Here is an 18161-nt window from a genome sequence, read left to right on the forward strand (position 1 = left end):
AGGATAGTAAACCTGGGAACTGGAATGGGGCATTGACTACCCACAAATACACCACCTCCCCTAAGGAGGGTACACCGCAGAATAGTAAACCTGGGAACTGGAATGGGGCATTGACTACCCACAAATACACCACCTCCTCTAAGGAGGGTACACCGCAGGATAGTAAACCTGGGAACTGAAATGAGCACTTACTACCCACAAATACACCACCTCCCCTAAGGAGGGTACACCGCAGGATAGTAAACCTGGGAACTGAAATGGGCACTGACTACCCACAAATACACGACCTCCCCTAAGTAGGGTACACCGCAGGATAGTAAACCTGGGAACTGAAATGGGCACTGACTACCCACAAATACACCACCTCCCCTAAGTAGGGTACACCGCAGGATAGTAAACCTGGGAACTGAAATGGGGCATTGACTACCCACAAAAACACAACCTCACCCAATAAGAGTACAAATCAGAATACTCACCCTTGAAACTCACACCAACATCCCCTAGATAGGGTCCACCATAAGGTTTTACATGACCCTAGGACAGAAACATGGGCATTGACTACCCACATGCAGAAAACCTACCCTAAATAGGGTACTCCAGGACAACAATGACCTAAGAGTACTGACCCTTAAAACAACACCTCGACTAAAGAGAAATACAGAGTACTATTACACTAACAGCCCTCCAAAGTGTCAACAACAAACACTGTGTGCCCCCAGCCCTAACTCACAAACGAAAAGAAAGCAGGCATTGTAATAACAATGAAATTGTAAAGCTCCTCTCAAACTTACACTCAATGGGTGCACCCACCCCTTACAGACAAAACAAAAAGAAAGTAGCCATTACACACAGAAATAAACAGTATGGTTCAACACGAACCAATGCATCGGCACACTCCAAGCATACAGCAAGGTGTTGACAAACAGAAAACATGCAGCGAGATATGAACTACAAGAGTAGATAACAAATAAGGTGAGCTCCGGTGAGCGATCTCTCACCCGAGGTCTTGAGTGCAATAGGTACTTGATTTCGGGAACCATTCACTATTGTGTACGCTATCCTTGTGCCTGATGGAGTCCGCAAGAAGAGATGACTTCCGCAATGTTGTTCATGGTGCTGGTCTTGGAAACTCTAAACTCGGGTCCCACCTTTGTTCAGCCCGGTGCACAAAGGCTGTTACAGAAGACAGTTACGATCGTTACACCAGAGGCGGAACTCCACAAGAATGCCTCTGTCAAAGTCGCAATCAGCAAACAGCCTCGTAGACATAACTGGAACAGCACCAGCACAGGCACGATCCAAAATGGCGGCACGCTGTTACGCCTCTGCCGGACGGTTCACGGCGAAGACGTCAAGAGCAAAGTGTTTACCAGGCAGAGACAGCTTGATGATGCCCTTGACGTGTCAAAGTAGAAAAACGTCACCAGAGGAAAGAATTAGGACATGAAGATCGTCGCTAACTCCCACGAACATTCCAAAGACGTCATCATTCGGACGGTAGCAGAGGAACATAGAAGATCACTGCAGACCAACCGTCGGCCAACCGTCAACAGCGTTCAATGAGGTAAGAATTTCAAAGGACGACGAAGTTGCGCTGCATTTACAACAAATCAGCGTAATAGCCCCTTTACCTCTGCACACTCCAGAAAGGCTCACTAGGGGTGTCTGTCGGTGTTTACACAAAAGTAAGTTGTTGGCAAATCCTGAGCACCGAAACAAGTTAGTAACCTCTAAAACTCCACAAACGTCGTTGCTGACATCCAATGCAAACCAAATGGTGCCGGTTGGTGACTGAATGTCCCACATGCACCGGTAAGAAGTAGTCCGATTTCTTCCAAAATGCAAATTAGCTCAGCTACAGAGCGATAAGTGAAAGTATGTCGCAAACACAAGGAGTTGTCCTTGACTTACTGACGAAACACTCACCGATGGTAGGTGTTGTGAAGGATACTGCTAGCGCTGGGCACATCCGTGAAAGTAGGCACCCAACCATGCCCATACTGCGAACTGTCAAGGCTCAAAAGTCGAAGAAACACAAAAGGTTGATCAGGCCAGATGAGTTTCAGACGCTTTTGTTGCTGGAGAAAATCCAGATGACAGCAAGATGACAATAAGTCCCATCAAAGCAGTTGACTCATTCACAAACAAACGCCCAGGTGCAGGCTGTCCAAGATGAAAGAGGACACTAGTGGGGTCAGCTGGTTGTTACCTTACTACTTATGTATAATTCCAAAATGTCTTTAGTTGCTTTTCATGTAGAAGCTTCCTTAGTTCACACGTAGGTTCATCCTCTTCAAAACGTCGCCAAGTTGTGGTAAATGAAAAAATGCTCAATCCACTGAGTAGGTAAGATTCTTTATTGTAAGTTCCTTCCAAGATATTAAGTACAGAAGTAAGACCCCACCATGAGCCAGCTGTTAGCAGCTCAGCCTGAGATGACCAACTGCCACAGTAAGCTAGAGAGAGGCACTGTGAGCCAGAGGAACACAGATAACATAGTACAGTCTATCCAGAGGAGAATAGTGGAGAAGACATTTACTACAAGTAGCAATGTGGTGTATCTTCTCCGCTGCCCATGCGAGGTAGCATATGTAGGCGAAACAGGTAGGGAACTAAGACTTCGATTGTTGGAACACAGGTCAGCTCTAAAAACGAGTAAGCTGAACGCTCCTCTAGTAGATCATTACACTGTACTGAAGCATAAACATACAGAGTTTGACTGGTTTATTATTAAGAAAAAACCTTCATCCAGGTGAGGAGGAAATATAGAAACTAAGAGGAAGAACAGGGAGCAAAGGTATATTTCCACTTTAGACACAATATCAAATGGATTGAATACCAAGGAGGACTGGATGTGAATTGCCTCTTAGACCGAGTTGAGTTATCTATAAGGAAATAGGGAATGTTGAATGAATCACTGACTGTAATATAACATCAACATACTCCCTATGATTATTATTTTGAATAAAATATACACCTAACTTCTGAAAGATGTGCAGGAATAGGTCTGAACTAAGAGTCCCTTCTGTTTGTACACAAACTTACAAGAAGGATTAGAGAAAATAGGGGAGACATATGAAGTAGTTGCTGCTTGTCTTCAAATGAAGCCAAGAGTATTATCCTACAAAATGGAATAATTTAATAAGAATAGGCACAATAGTGCTCAAAACTATATTGTGACTCGAATAAAACCAGTAGACTGGAAAACAAAAGCATAAGTAAAATTCAAGACTGTAATAAAACAGCAAGCCATACCCTTGTATTTTGTACATAAGATAATAAGAATCAATAATTTATTCCCAACGACCTGTTGCCATTGGGTATTTAAATATGGCGCGATATTTCTGGTTTGATCAGTACGTGCACAACAGGATTCAAAAGTATACCTCGACTTTCATAACATTTGTACATAAGAAAATAAAACCTGAGTAAGTTATTTAAGATTTGTTAATGATACTATTGTCATAACTTGAAATTGTTAATTTGTGCTATACGTATGAATATGCAGTAGTCACGACATTAAACTATACAGAGATTATTAAATCATTATTTCTTATGTACAAAGATCAGAGCCTGATTAATTTGTTGACCGCGGCGCGAACTCCGCCGCGGTGCAGGTGATTTATGGAATGGGCGTGTTCCGGACGGCCCATGGCCGTCCTCCGCACATGCCTACTGTAACGTTGGCGCACCGAACGGGATTAAAACTACAGTTCTGACCGGCAGTGTTAGCAAGTGAGAGACAAAACATGTTTACATCTATAGCTTTCGTTATTACGAGTAATTTAAAAATGGCGACTACTATTGACTAACTCTATATTTAGATGCTTAAAGTGTGTTAATAAAGTTTTTACAAGAGCAACTACGTGACTGATCCACTTACGTAACGTCAAAAGGACGCACAAGGTAGGATAAAAAAAAAATGAAGGTACACCGAAGTGGTTCATTTACAGACGAACCACAGTCGAGAAAAGGTACCAGGAGTAGCGTATTTCGTCGGAATAAAAAGGTGAGGCCCATTGAGTCATGTGTGAAATATTGAAACCTCTTTTATCAAATAGGAGTTCGATTATGTAGCTTTGGTGTCAAGAGTATAGAGCTCCGACGCCATCTATACAATTCTGGGGCATTGCCGCGATAGATACTCGGACAATGTCACAGTCTCACTAGGGTTTTTTTTTTAAAAATAGATGGAGGGATTGACCGCCCCTGTTCATGCTTTAATATAAATAACAACAGAGTAGGACATTGGCATTATACGGGATTGCAAGTGTAGATAACTAGAATATACATGTGCATAAATATATTCTTACATATTGATTTACATTAGATTTAGCCACGAAAACGCGATCCTGCTGCCAGGTAGACGGCATAAATCGAGACCCGCTATTTGTGTTACACATGGTGAGACATATCCTTTGATAACATCTTGTTGCAATAATCAATGTAGACGTTTTAGAGTAAAGAGAGACTTAAAAATAAATTTTTTCATTTCTGATACAGAGACGTGTTCCGGTTTTTTAAAACATTAACCATATATGACTGATACCCAAGTCAGACCTTAAAAGTGAGGTCAGTTTAAAATACATTGTAACAGAGTAAGGTGATATATTAATTAATTAATTAATAAAATAAGTATACTTATGATGCCAACAAACTCTGGTAGGAGATCGGGGTAACATTGCTTATAACCTTCTTTACCATATAGGGAGCAACAACATTGGACCAACACTGAACCCACCTACACGCTCCATTAACTGATGACATTTTTTTTTTTAAAGGTAAAAATAAAGGGATTTTTAAAGGTAAAATTAAAGGGATTAATTTTTAAAGGTAAAATTAAAGGGATTCATTGAAAATGTCCAAGTGAACCGTTACCATGTTGATAAACACAGTAGGACCAAATATGACGAGTCTTCTTTAATATTCTAGAATTCGTGGAGACACCACTTTTTACTCCCGCTGATCTGGAGAATCTTTCACCGGAGTGCAGATGCACCGGTGACTTGCAAAAAGTAGCAGAATGAGGGTCTGATGTTGTGCGTTTTTTTAATAACAAGCATTGGAAATGCGATAGGTCTCGCATTAGAAAAGTTGGAGCTATTGGTCTTGTAAATGACAATTATTTTATTTATGTGTGGTTTTTAAAATAGCAAAATTGATAGCTTTGTCATTTACAATGCCAATAGTTATAACTTTCGCGAATGTGACACCTATAGCATTTGTAATGCAACATGTTTTGTATTTACGTGACTTAGATGTATTGATATTACAAATAACAATGGCTTTTCATTTTTTCAAATAATTAATACTTAAATAAAAGTGATTGTAATTTATAATGGCAATAGCTTAAACTTTTGAAAATAACGTGTGTATTTTATTGTGATGAAAATTCAAGAACAGAAGTGAAATATTAACATTTCTTGTGACATTTGTAATAAAGCTTGAAACACAGAACATATTTGAATGAGTGATGCTGTGGTGGTGCTGAATGATGCTGTATACTATGCTATGTTTTGTTTTGCTATCCTATGTTTTGTTATGCTATGCTATGTCTGCTACCCTATGCTTTGATTTGTTATGCTATGCTGTGTTTTGTAAGGCTATGCTATGTTTTGCTATGCGATGCTTTGTTACGCGATACTATGTTTTGTTACTCTGTGCTATATTTAGTTGTGTTTTATTATGCTATGCTGTGTTTTGCTATGCTATGGTTTGTTGTGGTTTGCTATGTTTTGTTATCTTATGTTATGTTTTGTTTTGCTATACTAGGTTTAGTTTTGCCATCCTATGCTTTGTTTTGCTTTGTTATGCTATCCTATGCTTTGGTATGCTATGTTTTTATATGCTACGCTAAGCTTTGTTTTGTTATGCTATACTAAGCTTTGTTTTGATATGCTGTGTTGTGTTATGCTAAGCTATGTTGTATTGTGTTTTGTTATGCTATGTTTTGCTATGCTTTGTTTTGTTATGCTTTGTTATGCTATGCTTTGTTATGCTATGCTTTGTTGTGTTTTGTTATGCTAGGTTTTGTTTTGCTATCCTATGCTTTGTTTTGTTATGCTATGCTATGTTTTGCTATCCTATGCTTTTTTTGTTATGCTATGCTGTGTTTTGTTATGCTATGCTATGTTTTGTTATCTTATGCTATGCTATGTTTTTTTATGTTATGCTATGCTATGTTTTGTTATGTTATGCTATGCTATGTTTTGTTATGTTATGCTATGTTTTGTTATGTTATGCTATGTTTTGTTATGCTATGCTATGCTTTGTTATGCTATGCTAGTGAGGGTGTGTTAGGGTGTGTGAGGGTGAGTGATGGTGTGTGAGGGTGAGTGATGGTGAGTGAGGGTGAGTGATGGTGAGTGATGGTGGGTGAGGGGGTGTTACTGAGGGGGTGTGAGGGGGTATGAGGGTGAGGGGGGTATGAGGGTGAGGGGGTGTATGAGGGTGTGTGACGGTGAGTGATGGTATGTGAGGGTGAGGGGATGTGAGGGTGAGGGGGTGTGAAGGTGAGGGGGTGTGAGGGTGAGGGGGTGTGAGGGTGAGGGGGTGTGAGGGTGAGGGGGTGTGAGGGTAAGGGGGTGTGAGGGTGAGTGGTGGGGTGTGAGGGTGAGTGGTGGTGGGTGAGTGGTGGTGTGTGAGGATGCGGGGGTATGGGGGGAGTGTGACGGGGTGTGAGGGTGAGGGATTCAGGATTGCTACACTGTATTCCAGTTGCAGTTTAGTGCGAATTGGAGCAGCCCTGTCACTGTTAATCTTACAGCAAGTTGATGTATGAAGAGTGTATTTGGTTAAGGTTAACGTGCCTGGCAAAACGGTTGTTGAAATGTATACGGAGTATGTATTTTGAGTTGGATTGGAATTGTTAGTTGTTGTATTTTGTGGCGTGGAATTGTGTGGAATGGAGTGGATTTGTGTAGTGGAATTATGTGGCATGGTGTGCTGTGAATTATATGGGTAGTAATTATGTGGTATTTAGTGTATTGGAATTATCTGGAGCCCAAACCTTACTGTCTGTGATACGATGTCACCAAAATCTTACACATGAAACTGAGAGGGTTTATATGCTGTTCTGTGCAGCGCCAAGCATGACTTTAAAGCAGCACTGGGGCACTAGACTAGGGGTGATTTCTTTAAGTCAGTAGAAATGCCATCCATTAGCATCTGCTACATGATGCGACCTCAGGCCCGCACAATGACTATAGCCAGGGTCACTGGAATTGTGATCGAATGTCCGCAGTATTTGCCACATAATCCATCATCTGCTGCAAAATGTGTTTCTAGCTCAAACGATAAAAAAGTTACTAAAAATGCGACTTTGCGTTTTGCCGCGCAGTGGAAGCCTCTTTGTAAAGCCGGACTGGTCACCTTTCTGTTGATTATTGCTGTATTTGGTTGTTCACCTCATACTAATGAGTTGCAACCAGTTCCCAGAGGGTGTTACCAAGTTTGAAAATGATGAAAGAATACATGAATACTATTACAAAATGTGCCGAATTATGTCACATACTTTGCCTTTTCTTGCTGCATAATATACTCAAGCCTGCCACATAATTTCGTCCTCTCTTGCTGCATAATTCCAGTGGCCCTGACTGTAGCTCTGGTCTAAGTGACAACAGGCGTTCCCGCATGCGTTCCAATGTCCCACATTTTACCTAATTTACAACAATAACAGGCAAGTCTCTGAAAGCTCTTTTTGTCCCTACTACCCCTAGCAAACACTTTTAAAGTTAGGGTTAAAAACAGTGCTCCGTTGCTGTTTAGCAATTTACTGCAGTGTTAGGTAGCTCTTATTAAAATGAGTTAACCTTTATGTGAACACTGCTAATCTTGCAAGATTAGGAAATGGAGGACCAGAAAAATAAAACACTTGCCGAGGATCACACAATGTAGCTAAGTGAGGGTGAGTCTAGGTTAGAGGCTCAGCACTCCCATTTGGAAGCTGATAAGCCACAAGAAGCTGGTGCACTGCACGCTAAGATAAGGCAGGTGTATGGAATGGTTACCTCAAATGTACTGGGAGGGGTAAATAAACAAAGGAGCATGTATGGCTGGATACTGTGTTTATGCAGTACATAGAAATGGACTTCTTAAAAGTGTACAGAGTAAAGCGGACATATTAACGTAAATGTGTCCAAATAAATCCTGCTTCGAGTAGATAGGTTGGTGAGGCTCTCTGTTGCTTCACAACAGCAAGACTTGTGGCTTTCAGGCTGTAAATGCCTCTCTGTGCCTAGAAGTCTGTCCTTTGTGTTCTGCTGGCTTTCTCTAGCCTATGCCCTGGATTCTATATTACAGCTAGATCTTTGCAAGGGAGCAGTGCTTGAAATGGCACTATAGAGATAAGGTGTGTACCCAAAGGCAGTGAGGAAGGATTGTTTTTTATGCTATTGGAAAGTAATCACATGCAAAGCAAGGGAATAGACTACATGTAGAATGTCCAGTTAAAAGCTGCGAAAAGTCAGAAAGAGCTAATGTTACAAACCTCTCCGAAGAGGCAGCAGACGAAAGTGAAATTGTTCTTATGCTGTGTGCTTTAGTTTATATCAGAAATCACAAAATGCCAACAACGGAACCTCCTCTACTTTACACACCAACCACATCAACTTGTGTTAATGACACTTCCTTTTCTTGTTTACTATCTCAGCACGCTGTCATTTTTCGAATTCCCTGTCCAACTTGTCTTTGTCTTGCTGTCTCAACCTTCTGCCATTGGTCTTGTGCCCAGTCTAAACCTCATGTTATATCTCTTTCCCCATCTAAGTCGCATTCATTCTCTTCCTTTTGGATCCAAATCCTCAAACATCTCTAGACAACGTTTACTCTTCTTTCTTTTGCTCCAAGTTGGATGCTCACCTCGGTCCCCTCTCAAACCCCTGATGTAAAACCACCATCCCCCCACGTCCTTCCCTACTGCTCTCCATTCTGAAAGTAAAAACGATTCACAAACTATTGTGGGTGGTCACCTCTACGATGTCTGCACCCACACCCTCTCAAAATGCCTCCATAGTTTGATAGGTCAGTCTCTAGTCTACAGCTAAACAGGGGAATGTTTTGAAAACAAAACTGTTTTTACTTCTGGCTTTTTTTTTTTTAATAGACCCCTGGTTCTTTTTGCTAGGAGATTTGTCCTGCAAGATACGTTCCTCATGTTTTTCCTGGGTTTCCTCTTACACCACTGTATACTTTATTTAAAAAGCAAGTCATCTGACATGTTATTTTAGATAATGTGCAGTTCAGTATATGAACTACCCTTGTATTGGTTCCATATAGCAAGCTGGGGCAGGGTAATTCACCCCTGACGTCAACTGTTAGTTTATGGTGTCCTTAAGGAGTGTCTGCCACTGTTTTATGAGCCTGTATAACAAATTGAGTCTTGGGCTTGGTGGAAGATAATACTGCCCAGCAAACAAGTATTGAAGTGGACTTTCGAGCTGCTGCAGATTCTTTCTTTGGGATGCTTACATAGACGTCTATAGTGCAGTAAAGATTCAAGCATTTGATTTATTTCACATGCAGCTGCAAAAGGCCCTTCATTCCCTAATAATGCTTCTAGGACTGACTGTGTAATGCTGGTAAGACTTCTACAGCATAAGTCTAAGTGTGCCTCCCCACCCCAAACTTCCAGTTATGTATCACAGTGTCAAAGATTGAGTCATCCAAATGAAAACCTTACACACTTTCAGAGATGATGTTTTGATCTAAGTGGGGCTGAAATCTGAAAAAAGAAATTGTCTCCTACCCTTCCCAGGAAAGCTAGAAATGTCATGCTTTCCTGAGCAGGACACCCTAATCTAGACATAATCACAGATCACATTCATATCCACCCCTGACCATTGCATGAATCTTACACACATTGTGGGTAGCAGCTTGGTTCTAGCCGATAAGTGACTGCGTTTTATATTGTTTGTAAATTCCTTATGCAAAAATGTTATCCTGTAAATATGGAATACTGACTTACACATTACCATGGTGTACATTATACTGGGAATTTCTGATTCGAATATGCAACCTTTGTTGACACTGTTCTCCCAAATGGAAGCTTCAATGTATTGAATGTCTAAAACGCACGGCCTACAACCTAATTTACACTTTTGCCTGCCTATCTTATTGATTCAGTAAAGAGGTAAGGCAAGTAGATTTTTTTGCAGGACAAGTAGATTTCTATACAGTTTTGTACCTTGGACAAGTAGATTTTTTAAACAATTCCACACCCCTGGCTATATCAATTATATTTTTTTCATTTGGTGTGGGACAGAGGACTCAGTCAAATCTTTTATTGACAAACTTAATGTGAACAACCTAAATCTCCAGTTCACAAGCCATATCAGTGGGAATTCTATTGAATTCTTAGATGTCCTCTTAGAAGTAAAAAATGATAAACTGACTTCCAAATTATTCCGGAAGAGTACAGCCGGCAATAGCATACTAAATGCAAACAGCAGTCATCCTTCCAACTTGGCACGCAGTATCCCCTATGGGGAGCTACTCCGTGCTAAAAGAAATTGTAGCACTGAGATTTTCTTTCAAAGTGAGCAAAAGACCATGTGTCAAAGGTTCCTTGGAAGAGGATATAGTAAGAAGATCATGAAAGAAGCTGTACTAAGGGTAGAATCTAAAACTAGGAACGACCTACTATACCCCAAATTGTAGAACAAAGAAGATAACTCTAGCAGATTCATCACCACGTTTTCCGGACAGGCTAATGCTTTGCGGCATATTCTCAAAAAACACTGGCATGTGCTACTAACGGACAGTCACCTCAGTAAGAATCTAAGCAGTAATCCACAAATTACTTTTTAGAAAAGTAGATCACTCAGGGAGAATTGAGTCACAATCATGTTCGATCACAAAATGCTAATGATATCTTAAGGCCAGCTGGGTTCAGGTGTTGTAAAAAATGCAAAGCCTGTAAAAATAGCAAAGACTGTGACACTCTGAAAGTACCCAATTTCAACAGGGAATTCAAAATCAGGAAAAGTCTCATATGTAATACTACACACTGTGTTTATGTTTTAATATGCCCATGCCAGAAATGGTACATTGGTAGTACCAAACACGAAGCAAAAAAATGTGTGTTAGAACACCTGCGAGCTATCAAAAATAATAACAAGCAATATCCGGTATCTCGCCATTTCACTGAAAACCATTACAGTGATGAAAATCAGGTACAAATGGTTGTGATTGATTGTGTCAATCTGGGTGTAAGAGGGGGGAACCGAGAACTCTCCCTACGGAAACTAGAGTCGAAATACATTGTTGATTTGGAAAGTCTTGCCCCAAATGGCTTGAATATCAGCGAAGAATTGGCAATTCATTTATATGAATAATATGATTTTATCTGAATACAGTTTTGCTGAATGTAATTGTAATCATGTTTTTATTTTAGATGTTTGAGCACTGAAAATTTTGGCAACTGACGGCCTGGAGATAATATAATGATTTGCACAACATGAACTTAAATTGATTGAATTTGTACATATGGACTAAACAAACAGGGATATATGGGACTTATTTGCCCACTTGGGCACAATTCAAAGGACAATCCCGCCCACTTGGGCATAACTACGAAGTGTGGTTAAAAATCAAGTAATACAATGGTAATAGTAACCTATGATAACATCGCCGGGAATATCATTCTAACTGGTACTACCATTTGGAATCTCGATTATACAGTTCGTGACAAACTTGGTACAATAAAGTTTTTTTATTGTTTCATATGTACATATATTGATGAGCACTTTACTTTCTATCAGTAACTGTGTGTATATAAAAATCAATTGTATTTATTAGATGCGAATTTGCACATTACAAGATGGCCGCCACTGTTGCTTCTGTTAGTCACATGAGGTGTTTATTGTGTTTCTCGCGTGATGTATTTAAACATGGTGGACAGTAGTACACACGAGCGTGATCAAGGGCTAATCCCCGAAACGCGTCGTTTTTCCCTTGCTGAATAAATACTTGAAACAGCACCTGAAGCGTCCGAGTGGTTCCTGTGTGGAAGGGAATATATATATATATATATATATATTTTCAAACTACCAGTTCCCCACTCATTGAGTCGGCACACGACCACAAAAATTCCGTTTGTGGTCCACATTTCGGCATAGAATATTCCTGGCCGCGTGTCCCTCTGTTTTGGGGCAGTGCGCGACTTGGTGGCTGGGCAGCCGCCCAATATTCAATGCTCCAAACTACCAGTTCCCACTCATTGAGTCAGCACACGACCACAAACATAAGGTGGTAAGCCTTTAATCCAGAGGTATTCAAACCTTTCCAGGTTGAGCCCCCCCAGATGTTGGGCCCCCCCCCACTACCCGACCGAAACCTCGGGAATCCGGCACACCACATGATCGACTGCAACGCGCACACCACGGGCCATATCCGGCAAACAATGCTCAACACAACAAGAGTGCCTAGCAAACTGCAGGCCTGTGAGTGGGTGTGGCGAAAGGACAGAGGCGTACCACACAGCTCAAAACACAATCCTACAAGGCAGAGGAAGTCATCACAACCCTCCCCATCCATCATGTACACCTTGTCATCCACCAACTCCCCCACCATTCATTCCTTCCCTCCATCTGTGCCCCATCCACATCCAAACCCCTTCAACCACTTGCAAACCCATCCACCATCCATCCCTCCATCCATCATCTCACCCATCCATCCCTCCATCCACCCCCTCACCCATCCATCCATCATCCATCCATCCCTTCACCCAATCCATCCCCTCACCAATCCATCCACTCTTCCACCCATCCATCCACCCACTCATCCATCCAACCACTCACCCCTTCACCCAAGCTATCCTCCCACTCATCCATCCACTCCTCTATTCATTCATCCATCCACTCCTCCATTCATCCATCCACTCTTCCACCCATCCATCCACTCCTCCACCCATCCATCCACTCACTCATCCATCCAACCACCCACCCTCTCACCCATCCAGCCATCCCCCCACCCACTCATCCACCCACCCAGTCACTCATCCGTCCACCCACTCAACCCCCCACTCATCCATCCACCCACCCACCCCTCCCGCTCTCCACCCTACCCCCACACATGCATGCACTCTCTGACAAATCCATCTCACCCATCTATGCACACACCTGCCCATCCACTCTGCCAATCATTCATCCATGTCCTCACTCATCCATCCATCCATCTATCCTCCCCCTCTCTCTCCATTCCCCCCTCACCCAGCCACCCTTCCCTCCATCCACCCTTCACCCATCCACCCACTCATCAATCCATCCATTGACCTCTCACCCACCCCTTCACTCCTCCATCCATCCCCCCGTCCATCCACCCTCCTCAATCACCCATCCATCCCCATATCCACCCCTTCACTCATCCATCCATTCATTCATTCACCCCTTCACCCATCAATACATCAATCCATCCATCTATCACCGCTCTCATCCATCCACCCCCCATCGATCCATCCACCATTTCACTGATCCATCCATCCCTCCATCCACCCATCCATCTACCCTTCCAACCATACACACATCCATCCACTCCCATCCATCCCTCCACTCATGCATCCAACCTCTCTCCCACCATCCATCCACCCCTTCACCCATCCATCCATCCCCTCACTCATCCATCCACCCCCCACCCATACATCCACCATGTTACCCACACATCCACCATTCCACCCATCACTCCACCCATAAATCCACCACTCCACCCATACATCTATTCACCCACATGGCAACATAACGGACGTCTGGTGGCCGGCTCGACCCGACATCTCTCGCTCTCCCTCTTGCTGCCTCTGTCTCCTTCGCTCTCCTTATGTCTCCCTCGCTATGCCTCCCTCGCTCTCCCTCTGTCTCCCTCGCTCTCCCTCTGTCTCCCTCGCTCTCTCTCACTCTGCCTCCCTCGCTCTTCCTCTGTCTCCCTTGCTCTCCCTCTGTCTCCCTCTGTCTCCCTCGCTCTCCCTCACTCTGCCTCCCTCGCTCTCCCTCTGTCTGCCTGTCTCCCTCCCTCGCTCTCCCTTTGTCTGCATGTCTCCCTCCACTACTCTCTCTCGCTCTCCCTCGCGCTGCCTCCCTCGCTCTCGCTCTGTCAGCCTCTGTCTCCCTCCCTCGCTCCCCCTCTGTCTGCCTGTCTCCCTCCCTCGCTCTCCCTCTGTCTATCTGTCTCTGTCTCCTTCCTCCCTCCCTCTTCATCTCACCATGCCTGTGTGTGCCCGGGCTGACACAGCTTCCGGGCACACACACACTCAGCCAGCCAGCCGCACCCGAGCACTTCACACCTCTTTAAGAGACCATTCGCATGCTAATGAGCTTTGTTCAGCTCTTAGGCCCCTGCAGCCCCACTCTGACGGAAATCGGCCGCCCTCACAGAGTCTCTACATCGCGCTGCCACAGGGACAAAGGAACGGGCACAAAGGGAAGATCGGAGTGGAGCGCGCGCCCCCCGGGGGATGGTGCCGCGCCCCCCCAGGGGGGCGCGCCCCACAGTTTGAAGAACCCTGCTTTAATCCAGGTATGGAAGGACTTCTGTTCTCCGCTCACATATGACAGCCAATTCCTTCCCCTGACGCGTTTCGAAAGTCCATTCTTTTTTCTTCAGAGGCTTCTCAGAATTGAATGAGTGCGTCCGGTTACAGCCCCTTTAATGCTATAATTACGCCCTCCATTGGCCAGTCTATTTACTGCTGCATTATGGGAACTGAGGTCCCGGTATGTGCATCCCTCGATGGTTGCACTAATTCCTGTCTTCCTTTGAAGCCCTCAGATGGGCCGCGACGAGCAGTGTCTCTCCTCAAACCCCTGTTTGAGGTCCACATTTCACCATGGAATATTCCTGGCCGCGTGTCCCGCCTGTTTTGGGGCAGTGCGCGACTCGTGGGAACTGGTAGTTTGGAGCACTGAATATATATATATATATATATATATATATATATATATATATATATATATATATATATATATATATACAAACTAAATGGTTTGAGAGCGTGTATACGTTTTTTCAAGTCTGGGTCCCGCTCCTGGCCGATGTAGAGGGTTCTCGAGTAGGCCATCTAAATGAAATATGGAATTAGTTACTAAATCTTTTTGAAGACTAAACAATGAAAAGCTGTGTAAACACCTACCTCTAAACGCCTTGGGAGTCTGAGAGATCTGATAATGAGGGTGACGTCAGGGGAAACATCCAGAACAACGACTCCGGAACAGCGAGTTCCGGAGTCACGAAAGCCAAACAACGGCTTGCCTGAACGACGACGACAGCCTTAACCACGCATGCGTGGTTAAGGCTGGTTCGGTCTAGTGTTCTGGCAGGGCAGAGTTCGGCTTGTGTCGTTGTTCAGGAAGCAACGTAACTGATCTTGTATGAGCCCTCTGTGTTTTTCGAGAACTACTGCCTCATGTGAAGCGTCCTAAATTAACCGCCTTTGAACCCAACTGCAGAACATCGTCTCATCAAGCTAATGTCACAGTCCAAAGTAGCCAGAAGAAAAAAAACTCACCCCACGTAGCGTCCTCCGGGTCTAAAACAAGCTAATCAGCGTGGCATGTAGGAAAAAGACCAACCTGCTACAAACGACCTCCATAGCTGGTCATAATAATGTAAAAAACAAAACCCGACAGCCGCTGCGAAAATATGTCTAATGACCTTTCCTCTCATCAGGAGTCCAGAGGAGCGTCGCAGGGAAAAAGGTAAGAGGTTGGGTTTTACATATTAGAGTTTGAAGGTAATCGTGTATATTTAAAGAGCAGAGGAATTCGTTTTAAGAGGACAGGGTGTTAATATACAGGGGTAAGGAGGCTGTGGGATTTACACAGCAATAGAGGACTGACCTACTGACACTACTCTAAGCATGTCAACTGTGGGCTGAATCAGAGTTAATGACAATGACGTGAAGCAATGTCTGAAGGACTATCTAGGAGGTCTCCAGCCCAGACCTAGCAATAGCTAATGAGCGGTCTCTTACTTCATTGAATAAAGTGTGGACCAGCAGGTGTTCCAGCGAGAATCCTGGCAAAACCTGCTGTCCTCTCAAAGATCACAAATGAATCACCACAAAATGAGGATACAGTAACACCTGCTATTTACAGCACTCAAAGCGCTGTGTAAAATATACGGCATAGTCAAAATGCTGTGCAACAAGGCCAAAAGTAAATAATAAAAACGAAAAAGGCACAATGACAGAGTCTATATAAATACCAATACTTTTTGATCTTTCTGTTGTGGCAGGTTCCATTCAGAACTCCGCTTCAACGAGCATTCATACCACAGTTGATCATTTTTCGTTTTTTAGACCTTTACTCAAACCTTGTTGCCATTTCCACACCACTGGAGTCAAGCTAGCCGGGCTGATGAGAGGTGTTACCTCGAAACCGGTCCGGTCCTCGGATGCTTGATTCCGTTCTGGGAAGGACATGGCTTTTGTAGTTCGGACTGGACTGTTCCCATGGGGCACAGGGTCAGAGCTGATTTGCATATCGCCATTGTCTAACCCAGGGTGGTGTGGAGTGCAAAAAAACGATGGATTTGGGCCCAGATCTTTGGACTGGGTTGAGTGTGTGACATTGATCCACATTCGGTCCATCACCTGTTGTATTTGCCATTTCCCTCCTACCACAATTTTAAAGAACTAGTTGAAAACATAGTCACTACCCTCACATCATAGTAGATAATCATAGTTTAAAGAACCAGTTAAAGTATATGCTTCCACCATGTTCAGCCTGACCACATCATTCTGTAGTGTTCTGAGCAATTTAGCTCATAAACCGGCCGGGCCAACATGGTAATAAAAGAAAGTTTCAACCATCCTATCCAAATAGGAAAACTGTCATCTGGCCTAGCCTAAGATAGCCAGTCCATATCGTAACGGCACTAGGTTTCCGGTCATCATTTGTACCCGTTACAAATTATTCAGTTTAATAGTTCAACAGATGCCAAGACTGAACCCTCCAGAAAGTACAAACAGCTGCCCCAAGATATCGGAACCCACATCAGGAGCCGAGGGCGCTAAGAATTGTTTTGTTAATTTGTGTTAATTGAAACCACGTCACAAAGATACAACTACCGACGGCACTGAGCCCACAACCAACACTTCTTCACTCCTTGGGCTGTCTCAGATTGGACACACAAGCGTAATGGGGAACTACAAATTCTAGATTAAAATACATTGTTGTATCCCTTTAATTGAATCGTATTCTTTTAGGAATGCTAGACGAGGGGTTTAAAGAGGACGTTAATTCCAGATTACATAAAGACACTGCTGACCAGTCAGGAATCCCTGAAGATTTTCCATCACTGGACAACAGTAGAAACCAGGGGAGGAGAATGAGAACAGTCATGGGATTCAATATAACACAAGTCAATACAATAAAACTCAGAAAAGAATACGACACAATTAAAGGGGTACAACAAATACCAACATCATAGCCAAGATATCACAACCCCGAGTCGGATAACACTGCCACAGAGAGTAGTAGCCGGTATACCAATCGTTCTACGCTTACGAAATTGTAAAACGAGGCCCCGACTATAAATAACGAAGCTGTTCGGGGTTTCTCACCCCTTTTGTGCTGTCTCATACAAATTCCTCCTGCCGAGAATCCTCATCTTACCGTTTCTTCCGACCGCACAGGTATCTCCCTCTGCCTTCCACGTGTTCTCAAGTCTGCAAACTACTTAACTAAAAGTGAATGGACCATGTCGCACGAGCCTGTTTCCTGCGAATCTACACGCCATCTTGGAGCTATTCTTTTCAGCCGCTCGCGATACACCTCGTCATAAATACGCTGAAACTTTCTAGTCAATCTTTAGTAAACTTAAGTTTTCTTTTTACAAAGCAAATGCTTATCAATCTTGAAGTAAAAATTAAGTATTGTAAATGATACCGAGTATATATATATATTATAGGTTATTAATTAAAACGTGTCCCCAATTTTTTTCTGTTAACAAACAAAATAAACCATTTATATTCTTAAAGGTAAAGTTTGGTTATGATCCACTAATTGAAAAGTATGAGTTGATGTTATCTTTTCAAGATGGCTGCAACTCTGCAACGAGGTAAACACTACACGAAAAAGCGATTCCGTGAAAGCCTGCTGATTGATCGAACAAGTCCGGGCTTGTTCGGAAAGCCTGTAAAGCAATTGAATTGAGTAACGCTGGCACATACA

The 18161-nt window shown here is 43.1% G+C and overlaps 1 protein-coding gene across 1 annotated transcript in view; it reads right to left on the reverse strand.

Moving 5' to 3' along the window:
• The window catches only part of LOC147733526 (apoptosis-enhancing nuclease-like), an 86665-nt gene extending 68957 nt beyond the window's left edge, over positions 1-17708 (reverse strand). The window contains exon 1 of the mRNA XM_086958123.1: positions 17604-17708. The gene's annotated coding sequence lies outside the window, so the exon portion shown is untranslated. The remainder of the gene's footprint in view (positions 1-17603) is intronic.
• Between the last annotated feature and the right edge of the window lie 453 nt (positions 17709-18161).

Source organism: Lissotriton vulgaris, chromosome 2_1 (assembly GCF_964263255.1).
Source record: "Lissotriton vulgaris chromosome 2_1, aLisVul1.2, whole genome shotgun sequence".
Lineage (NCBI taxonomy): Eukaryota > Metazoa > Chordata > Amphibia > Caudata > Salamandridae > Lissotriton > Lissotriton vulgaris.